At 38.8% G+C, this 10,000-nt stretch overlaps 1 protein-coding gene across 1 annotated transcript in view; it reads left to right on the forward strand.

Annotated features, from left to right (window-relative positions):
- Window positions 1-10,000, forward strand: part of LOC122242812 (uncharacterized) — a 21,455-nt gene that overhangs the window by 6,476 nt on the left and 4,979 nt on the right. The gene's annotated exons all lie outside the window — the stretch shown is intronic.

Here is a 10,000-nt window from a genome sequence, read left to right on the forward strand (position 1 = left end):
GTGTGTGAGTGTGTGAGTGTGTGAGTGTGTGAGTGTGTGAGTGTGTGAGTGTGTGAGTGTGTGAGTGTGTGAGTGTGTGAGTGTGTGAGTGTGTGAGTGTGTGAGTGTGTGAGTGTGTGAGTGTGTGAGTGTGTGAGTGTGTGAGTGTGTGAGTGTGTGAGTGTGTGAGTGTGTGAGTGTGTGAGTGTGTGAGTGTGTGAGTGTGTGAGTGTGTGAGTGTGTGAGTGTGTGAGTGTGTGAGTGTGTGAGTGTGTGAGTGTGTGAGTGTGTGAGTGTGTGAGTGTGTGAGTGTGTGAGTGTGTGAGTGTGTGAGTGTGTGAGTGTGTGAGTGTGTGAGTGTGTGAGTGTGTGAGTGTGTGAGTGTGTGAGTGTGTGAGTGTGTGAGTGTGTGAGTGTGTGAGTGTGTGAGTGTGTGAGTGTGTGAGTGTGTGAGTGTGTGAGTGTGTGAGTGTGTGAGTGTGTGAGTGTGTGAGTGTGTGAGTGTGTGAGTGTGTGAGTGTGTGAGTGTGTGAGTGTGTGAGTGTGTGAGTGTGTGAGTGTGTGAGTGTGTGAGTGTGTGAGTGTGTGAGTGTGTGAGTGTGTGAGTGTGTGAGTGTGTGAGTGTGTGAGTGTGTGAGTGTGTGAGTGTGTGAGTGTGTGAGTGTGTGAGTGTGTGAGTGTGTGAGTGTGTGAGTGTGTGAGTGTGTGAGTGTGTGAGTGTGTGAGTGTGTGAGTGTGTGAGTGTGTGAGTGTGTGAGTGTGTGAGTGTGTGAGTGTGTGAGTGTGTGAGTGTGTGAGTGTGTGAGTGTGTGAGTGTGTGAGTGTGTGAGTGTGTGAGTGTGTGAGTGTGTGAGTGTGTGAGTGTGTGAGTGTGTGAGTGTGTGAGTGTGTGAGTGTGTGAGTGTGTGAGTGTGTGAGTGTGTGAGTGTGTGAGTGTGTGAGTGTGTGAGTGTGTGAGTGTGTGAGTGTGTGAGTGTGTGAGTGTGTGAGTGTGTGAGTGTGTGAGTGTGTGAGTGTGTGAGTGTGTGAGTGTGTGAGTGTGTGAGTGTGTGAGTGTGTGAGTGTGTGAGTGTGTGAGTGTGTGAGTGTGTGAGTGTGTGAGTGTGTGAGTGTGTGAGTGTGTGAGTGTGTGAGTGTGTGAGTGTGTGAGTGTGTGAGTGTGTGAGTGTGTGAGTGTGTGAGTGTGTGAGTGTGTGAGTGTGTGAGTGTGTGAGTGTGTGAGTGTGTGAGTGTGTGAGTGTGTGAGTGTGTGAGTGTGTGAGTGTGTGAGTGTGTGAGTGTGTGAGTGTGTGAGTGTGTGAGTGTGTGAGTGTGTGAGTGTGTGAGTGTGTGAGTGTGTGAGTGTGTGAGTGTGTGAGTGTGTGAGTGTGTGAGTGTGTGAGTGTGTGAGTGTGTGAGTGTGTGAGTGTGTGAGTGTGTGAGTGTGTGAGTGTGTGAGTGTGTGAGTGTGTGAGTGTGTGAGTGTGTGAGTGTGTGAGTGTGTGAGTGTGTGAGTGTGTGAGTGTGTGAGTGTGTGAGTGTGTGAGTGTGTGAGTGTGTGAGTGTGTGAGTGTGTGAGTGTGTGAGTGTGTGAGTGTGTGAGTGTGTGAGTGTGTGAGTGTGTGAGTGTGTGAGTGTGTGAGTGTGTGAGTGTGTGAGTGTGTGAGTGTGTGAGTGTGTGAGTGTGTGTGTGTGTGTGTGTGTGTGTGTGTGTGTGTGTGTGTGTGTGTGTGTGTGTGTGTGTGTGTGTGTGTGTGTGTGTGTGTGTGTGTGTGTGTGTGTGTGTGTGTGTACACCTGTACCTGTACCTGTACGTGCACTTATATTCCTATATCTGTGCATGTACACCTGTTTGTTTCTCCCACATCAGTTACAAACTTTGTTTACCTGGAAAGGAATTGTATATTGTACTATGTTTCTCTCCATTGTGATATGCAAGCATTATTTTCTTTTGATCTCATAAAAATAGAATTCTTTTCATGGTGTTTCTTTTAATAAAGAAGTAATCCTAAAGTGGTTCCAAGGGAGATAGAACACTGTTAAGCATGAACAGTACGGCGAGATGGACCATGTTGACCCAAAAATATCTTGGTACACCTGTACTTCTTGTCTTATGGTAATTGTCTCATTTAGATTTCCTTTTAATTAAGTCCTGGTTTTTGCATATTACCCTGTTATTCTTATCTGGAAGATATTTCCAAACTATTCGACTTGGTTATTATTATTATTTTTTTATTTATTATTATTTTTTTTTTGGGGGGGGGTTGAATTTTGTTTTTTATAGCAAAAAAAAAAAAAAGAAAAAAAGAGATTACTGGTTCAAGAAAGTGGTTGTAAAGTTGGTTATAGGTAATGAGAATAATTTGTAAAGACCGGAAAAAGTACAATGGTAAAAAAAGAAAAATGACTTGAGTTTATTAATTCTCAATAATCAGTCAACATCTTTCTGAATAGTATAAAAAAAAGCCTTTCCTCTCTATGGGTCCAAAGTCACCAGAAGAAAAAATTTAAATGAGACAGCAAAGTGTTTATCCGTTCGACTGTTATTAAAATGTCTTCATATGTCATTTCCATAATTGCATTTCCTTAATTCATACATATTTTGTAATGTTTCTCACTTTTACGTGGAAAATGAGATGAAATAAAGGTGTAAGGAGCAAATGCTGGGCACACACACACACACACACACACACACACACACACACACACACACACACACACACACACACACACACACACACACACACACACACACACACACACACACACACACACACACACACACACACACACACACAAAAAAAAAAAAAAAAAAAAAAAAAAAAAAAAAAAAAAAAAACCGTGAGATTTGCATATGAGTTTCCAAACTCTATCTTTTTATTTCTTAAAAAAAAATACATACGGATTTCATAGTGCATTCTATTTACCATGAAGATGGGATTGAGTCTTATTCAAGATTTTGATCTTGTATTCAAGTAATAATTCACGGAACTAGTAGAGTTCTAAAGACCATCACATTTACGGAGTAAGATAAGCAAAAATTCCAAAGTAGAAGGGACTCGTTCTGACCAATACTTATTTTTAGGATTCGTTTTCTTTGTCGGGTCAACTGACGCGTTCCTCTAAGGGAGAACTTTTGTATTTCCTTCGGTTGAGACAGGCCGTGTCTGGGAGAAGCCCCCCCCCCCTTTCCCTCATCAACATTCTATTCCTCTTCCTCATCCTTCCTCTTCCTCTTCCTCTTCCTCCCCTCTTCCTCTTTCTCTTTCTCATCCTTTCTCTTCCTCTTTCTCATCCTTTTCCTCTTCCTCATCCTCCCCTCTTCCTTTTCCTCTTCCTCTACCTCTTCCTCTTCCTCATCCTCTTCCTCTACCTCTTCCTCTTCCTCATCCTTCCCCTCTTCCTCTACCTCTTCCTCTTCCTCTTCCTCTTCCTTTCTTATCCTCTTTCTCTTCCTCATCCTCTTCCTCCCCTCTTCCTCTTTCTCTTCCTCCCCTCTTCCTCATCCTCCCCTCTTCCTCTTCCTCATCCTCTTTCTCTTCCTCATCCTCTTCCTCCCCTCTTCCTCTTCCTCATCCTCCCCTCTTCCTCATCCTCCCCTCTTCCTCTTCCTCATCCTCTTTCTCTTCCTCCCCTCTTCCTCTTTCTCTTCCTCATCCTCCCCTCTTCCTCTTCCTCATCCTCTTTCTCTTCCTCCCCTCTTCCTCTTTCTCTTCCTCATCCTCCCCTCTTCCTCTTCCTCATCCTCTTCCTTATCCTTTCTCTTCCTCATCCTCTTTCTCTCTCTCTCTTCCTCTCCTCTTCCAATTCCTCTTTCTCTTTCTCTCTTTCTCTCTCTTCCTCATCCTCTTTCTCTTTCTCTTTCTCTCTCTCTCTTCCTCTTCCTCATCCTCTTTCTCTTTATCTTTCTCTCTCTCTCTTCCTCTTTCAATTCCTCTTCCGCTCCTCATCCTCTTTCTCTTTCTCTCTTTCTCTTCCAATTCCTCTTCCTCTCCTCTTCCTCATCCTAATCCTCTTTCTTTTTATCTTTCTCTCTTTCTCTTCCTCTTCCTCATCCTCTTCCTCTTCCTCATCCTCTTCCTCTTCCTCTTCCTCTTCCTCATCCTCCCCTCTTCCTCTTCCTCATCCTCCCTCCATCCCAGACCAAATATCGAGAGCAATACTTTTAAAGTCGTGGATTTTATAGACGTTTTGAAATCATACAAGATAAATATCGGCCATATTCTATACCAAGGACTAATATGCATATAATCTCACTGGTTTTCATATCATGGAATTGCTCAAATAACCTAATTAATCCTTAATTTAATAGGGCTCAACAATTACAAAGGTTCCAGTTGGATTGCATATATCGTTCGCATCATCTGTCGCTCGCATAGGTTGAAAAGTTTAGAAGTATTATGGATTAAAAAAAAAAAAAAAAAAAAAAAAAAAAAAAAAAAAAAAAAAAAAAAAAATATATATATATATATATATATATATATATATATATATATATATATATATATATATATATATATATATATCCATGATAACCACATCGCAAATATTGAAATGGAATCTTTAATGGCGACTTGGTACTTTATTAAGCATATGCCATTTAAACCAGTTCTTGTGAATAGTGATGCGCAATGTGCAATCGGTGTGGCATATATATTATTCAAGGAAGATTTCCCGCCAAATGTTAAGTGTTGATGAGTTGAGCGAGCAATAATTCCCAAGCGGTTTGTCATTTGTTTTCCCAGTAAGTGTCACGGAATGTCTTTCCTTTTAAGCTTGAGAGACTTTTTAAACAAAGGAGTAAATCATTTCCAGACACATCATATAATAAAAAATAATATATGTAGTAATTTAGAGTTGTACATATGATACACTTATACTATAATTCTTCGTGATTACAAGTCTTATAGATTCGAAATACGTATTACTTTTTTAACTCATGTGAAGACCCTTTTAGATACCATGGGAGGGGTTCCCCCCCCCCCTCTTACCCTTGTACTACGTTTCTCTCCATTGTGATATTCAAGCATTATTTACTCTGATCTCATAAAAATAGAATTCTTTTCATGGTGTCTCTTTTAATAAAGAAGTAATCCTAAAGTGGTTCCAAGGGAGATAGAACATTGTTAAGCATGAACAGTACGGTGAGATGGACCATGTTGACCCAAAAATATCTTGGTACAACTGTGCTTCTTGTCTTATGGCGATGGTCTCATTTAGATTTCCTTTTAAGTCCTGGTTTTTGCATCTCATCCTGTTATTCTTATCTGAAAGATATTTCCAAGCTATTTGACTTGGTTATTATTTTTTTTTTTTTTTTTTTTTTTTTTTTTTTTTTTTTGGGGGGGGGTGTTTTTTTTTATATAGGAAAAAAAAGATAACTGGTTCAAGAAAGTGGTTGTAAAGTTGGTCATAGGTAATGAGAATAATTTGTAAAGACCAGGAAAAGTAGAATGGAAAAAAAAGAAAATGACTTTGGTGCGGTTATTAATTTTCAATAATCAGTCAACGTCTTTCTGAATAGTAAAAACAAACAAACAAAAAAAAAACTCCATGGGTCCAAAATCACCAGAAGAAAATTTAAAAATAAGACCATTTTTATCCGTTCGACTGTTATTAAAATGTCTTCATATGTCATTTCCATAATTGCATTTCTTTAATTAATAAATATTTTGTCATGTTTCTCACTTTTACTTGGAAAATGAGATGAAATGAAGGTGTAAGGAGCAAATGCTGGGCACACACACACACACACACACACACACACACACACACACACACACACACACACACACACACACACACACACACACACACACACACACACACAAAAAAAAAAAAAAAAAAAAAAAAGTGAGAATTGCATATGAGTTTCCAAACTATCTTTTTATTTAAAAAAAAAGGTACATACGGATTTCATAGAGTGCATTCTATTTACCATGAAGATGGGATTGAGTCTTATTCAAGAATTTGATCTTGTATTCATGTAATAATTCGCGGAACTAGTAGAGTTCTAAAGACCATCACATTTACGGAATAAAATAAGCAAAAATTCCAAAGTAGAAGGGACTCGTTCTGACCAATACTTATTTTTAGGATTCGTTTTCTTTTTCGGGTCAACTCACGCGTTCAGTTAAGGGAGAACTTTTGTATTTCCTTCGGTTGAGACAGGCCGCCGTGTCTGGGAGAAGCCCCCCCCCTTTCCCTCATCAACATCCTATTCCTCTTCCTCATCCTCTTTCTCTTTCTCTTCCTCTTTCTCATCCTCTTCCTCTTCCTCATCCTCTTTCTCATCCTCATCCTCTTCCTCTTCCTCACCCTCTTCCTCTTCCTCTTCCTCTTCCTCCCCTCTTCCTCATCCTTTCTCTTCCTCTTCCTCCCCTCTTCCTCTTCCTCATCCTCTTTCTCTTTCTCTCTCTTTCTCTTCCTCTTCCTCATCCTTCCCCTCTTCCTCTTCCTCATCCTCTTCCTCTTTCTCTTCCTCACCCTCTTCCTCATCCTCCCCTCTTCCTCATCCTCCCCTCTTCCTCTTCCTCCCCTCTTCCTCTTCCTCATCCTCCCCTCTTCCTCTTCCTCCCCTCTTCCTCTTCCTCATCCTCATCCTTCCCCTCTTCCTCTTTCTCTTCCTCTTCCTCTTCCTCATCCTCCCCTCTTCCTCTTCCTCCCCTTTTCCTCATCCTCTTCCTCATCCTCATCCTTCCTCTTCCTCATCCTCCCCTCTTCCTCTTCCTCATCCTCATCCTCCCCTCTTCCTCATCCTTCCCCTCTTCCTCTTCCTCATCCTCTCCTCTTCCTCTTCCTCATCCTTCCCCTCTTCCTCTTCCTCATCCTTTCTCTTCCTCTTCCTCATCCTTCCCCTCTTTCTCTTCCTCATCCTCTTCCTCTTCCTCCCCCCATCCCAGACCAAAGAGCAAGAGCAATACTTTTAAAGCCGTGGATTTTATAGACGTTTTGAAATCATACTAGATAAATATCGGCCATATTCTATACCAAGGACTAATATGCATATAATCTCACTGGTTTTCATATCATTGACTTGCTCAAATAACCTAATTAATCCTTAGTTTAAAAGGGCCCAACAATCACAAAGGTTCCTGTTGGATTGCATATATCGTTCGCAAAGGTTGAAAAGTTTAGAAGTATTATGGATAAAAAAAAAAAAAAAAAAAAAAAAAAAAAAAAAAAAAAAAAAACAAAAAAAAATATATATATATATATATATATATATATATATATATATATATATATATATATATATATATATATATGCATAATAACCACATCGCAAATATTGAAATGGAATCTTTATGGCGACTTGTTAATTTATTAAGCATATGCAAATTAAACCAGTTCTTGTGAATAGTGATGCGCAATGTGCAATCGGTGTGGCATATATATTATTCAAGGAAGATTTCCCGCCAAATGTTAAGTGTTGATGAGTTGAGCGAGCAATAATTCCCAAGCGGTTTGTCATTTGTTTTCCCAGGAAGTCTCACGGAATGTCTTTCATTTTATGCTCGAGAGACTTTTTAAACATAAGAGTAAATCATTTCCAGACACATCATATAATAAAAAATAATATATGTAGTAATTTAGAGTTGTACATATGATACACTTATACTATAATTCTTCGTGATTACAAGTCTTATAGATTCGAAATACGTATTACTTTTTTAACTCATGTGAAGACCCTTTTAGATACCATGGGAGGGGTTCCCCCCCCCCCTCTTACCCTTGTACTACGTTTCTCTCCATTGTGATAAGCAAGCATTATTTACTCTGATCTCATAAAAATAGAATTCTTTTCATGGTGTCTCTTTTAATAAAGAAGTAATCCTAAAGTGGTTCCAAGGGAGATAGAACATTGTTAAGCATGAACAGTACGGTGAGATGGACCATGTTGACCCAAAAATATCTTGGTACAACTGTGCTTCTTGTCTTATGGCGATGGTCTCATTTAGATTTCCTTTTAAGTCCTGGTTTTTGCATCTCATCCTGTTATTCTTATCTGAAAGATATTTCCAAGCTATTTGACTTGGTTTTTTTTTTTTTTTTTTTTTTTTTTTTTTTTTGGTGGGGGGGTGGTGATTTTTTTTTTTTTTTTTATAGGAAAAAAAAGATTACTGGTTCAAGAAAGTGGTTGTAAAATTGGTTATAGGTAATGAGAATAATATGCAAAGATCGGAAAAAGTATAGTGGTAAAAAAAGAAAAATTACTTGAGTTTATTAATTCTCAATAATCAGTCAACGTCTTTCTGAATAGTAAAAAAAAGCCATTCCTCTCTATGGGTCCAAAGTCACCAGAAGAAAAATTTTAAATGAGACAGGAAAGTGTTTATCCGTTCAACTTGTATTAAAATGTCTTCATATGTCATTTCCATAATTGCATTTCTTTAATTCATAAATATTTTGTCATGTTTCTCACTTTTACGTGGAAAATGAGATGAAATAAAGGTGTAAGGAGCAAATGCTGGGCACACACACACACACACACACACACACACACACACACACACACACACACACACACACACACACACACACACACACACACACACACACACACACACACACACACACACACACACACACACACACACACACAAAAAAAAAAAAAAAAAAAAAAAAAACCGTGAGAATGGCATATGAGTTTCCAAACTATCTTTTTATTTAAAAAAAAAGATACATACGGATTTCATAGAGTGCATTCTATTTACCATGAAGATGGGATTGAGTCTTATTCAAGAATTTGATCTTGTATTCATGTAATAATTCACGGAAATAATGGAGTTCTAAAGACCTCATCACATTCTTTTACGGAATAAAATAAGCAAAAACTCCAAAGTAGAAGGGACTCGTTCTGACCAATACTTATTTTTAGGATTTGTTGTCTTTTTCGGGTCAACTCACGCGTTCAGCTAAGGGAGAACTTTTGTATTTCCTTCGGTTGAGACAGGCCGTGTCTGGGAGAAGCCATTCCCTTTCCCTCATCAACATCCTCTTCCTCTTCCTCATCCTTTCTCTTCCTCATCCTCTTTCTCTTCCTCATCCTTCCCCTCTTCCTCTCCTCTTCCTCATCCTATTCCTCATCCTTCCCCTCTTCCTCTACCTCTTTCTCATCCTCTTCCTCATCCTTCCCCTCTTCCTCTACCTCTTCCTCATCCTCTCCTCATCCTCTTTCTCTTTCTCTTCCTTTTCCTCTTCCTCATCCTCTTCTTCTTCCTCATCCTCATCCTCTTCTTCTTCCTCATCCTCATCCTCTTCCTCATCCTCCCCTCATCCTCATCCTCCCCTCTTCCTCTACCTCTTCCTCTTCCTCATCCTCCCTCCATCCCAGACCAAAGAGCAAGAGCAATACTTTTAAAGTCGTGGATTTTATAGACGTTTTGAAGTCATACTAGATAAATATCGGCCATATTCTATACCAAGGACTAATATGCATATAATCTCACTGGTTTTCATATCATGGAATTGCTCAAATAACCTAATTAATCCTTAGGTTAACAGGGCTCAACAATCACAAAGGTTCCTGTTGGATTGCATATATCGCTAGCATAGGTTGAAAAGTTTTGAAGTATTATGGATATATTAAAAAAAAAAAAAAAAAAAAAAAAAAAAAAAAAAAAAAAAAAAAAAAAAAAATATATATATATATATATATATATATATATATATATGCATAATAACCACATCGCAAATATTGAAATGGAATCTTTAATGGCGACTTGTTAATTTATTAAGCATATGCAAATTAAACCAGTTCTTGTGAATAGTGATGCGCAATGTGCAATCGGTGTGGCATCTATATTATTCAAGGAAGATTTCCCGCCAAATGTTAAGTGTTGATGAGTTGAGCAAGCAATAATTCCCAAGCGGTTTGTCATTTGTTTTCCCAGTAAGTCTCACGGAATGTCTTTCCTTTTATGCTCGAGAGACTTTTTAAACATGGGAGTAAATCATTTCCAGACACATCATATAATAAAAAATAATATATGTAGTAATTTAGAGTTGTACATATGATACACTTATACTATAATTCTTC

This window comes from Penaeus japonicus, unplaced genomic scaffold, assembly GCF_977035675.1.
Source record: "Penaeus japonicus unplaced genomic scaffold, GWHDUDI00000001_assembly GWHDUDI00000011, whole genome shotgun sequence".
Taxonomy (NCBI): Eukaryota; Metazoa; Arthropoda; class Malacostraca; order Decapoda; family Penaeidae; genus Penaeus; species Penaeus japonicus.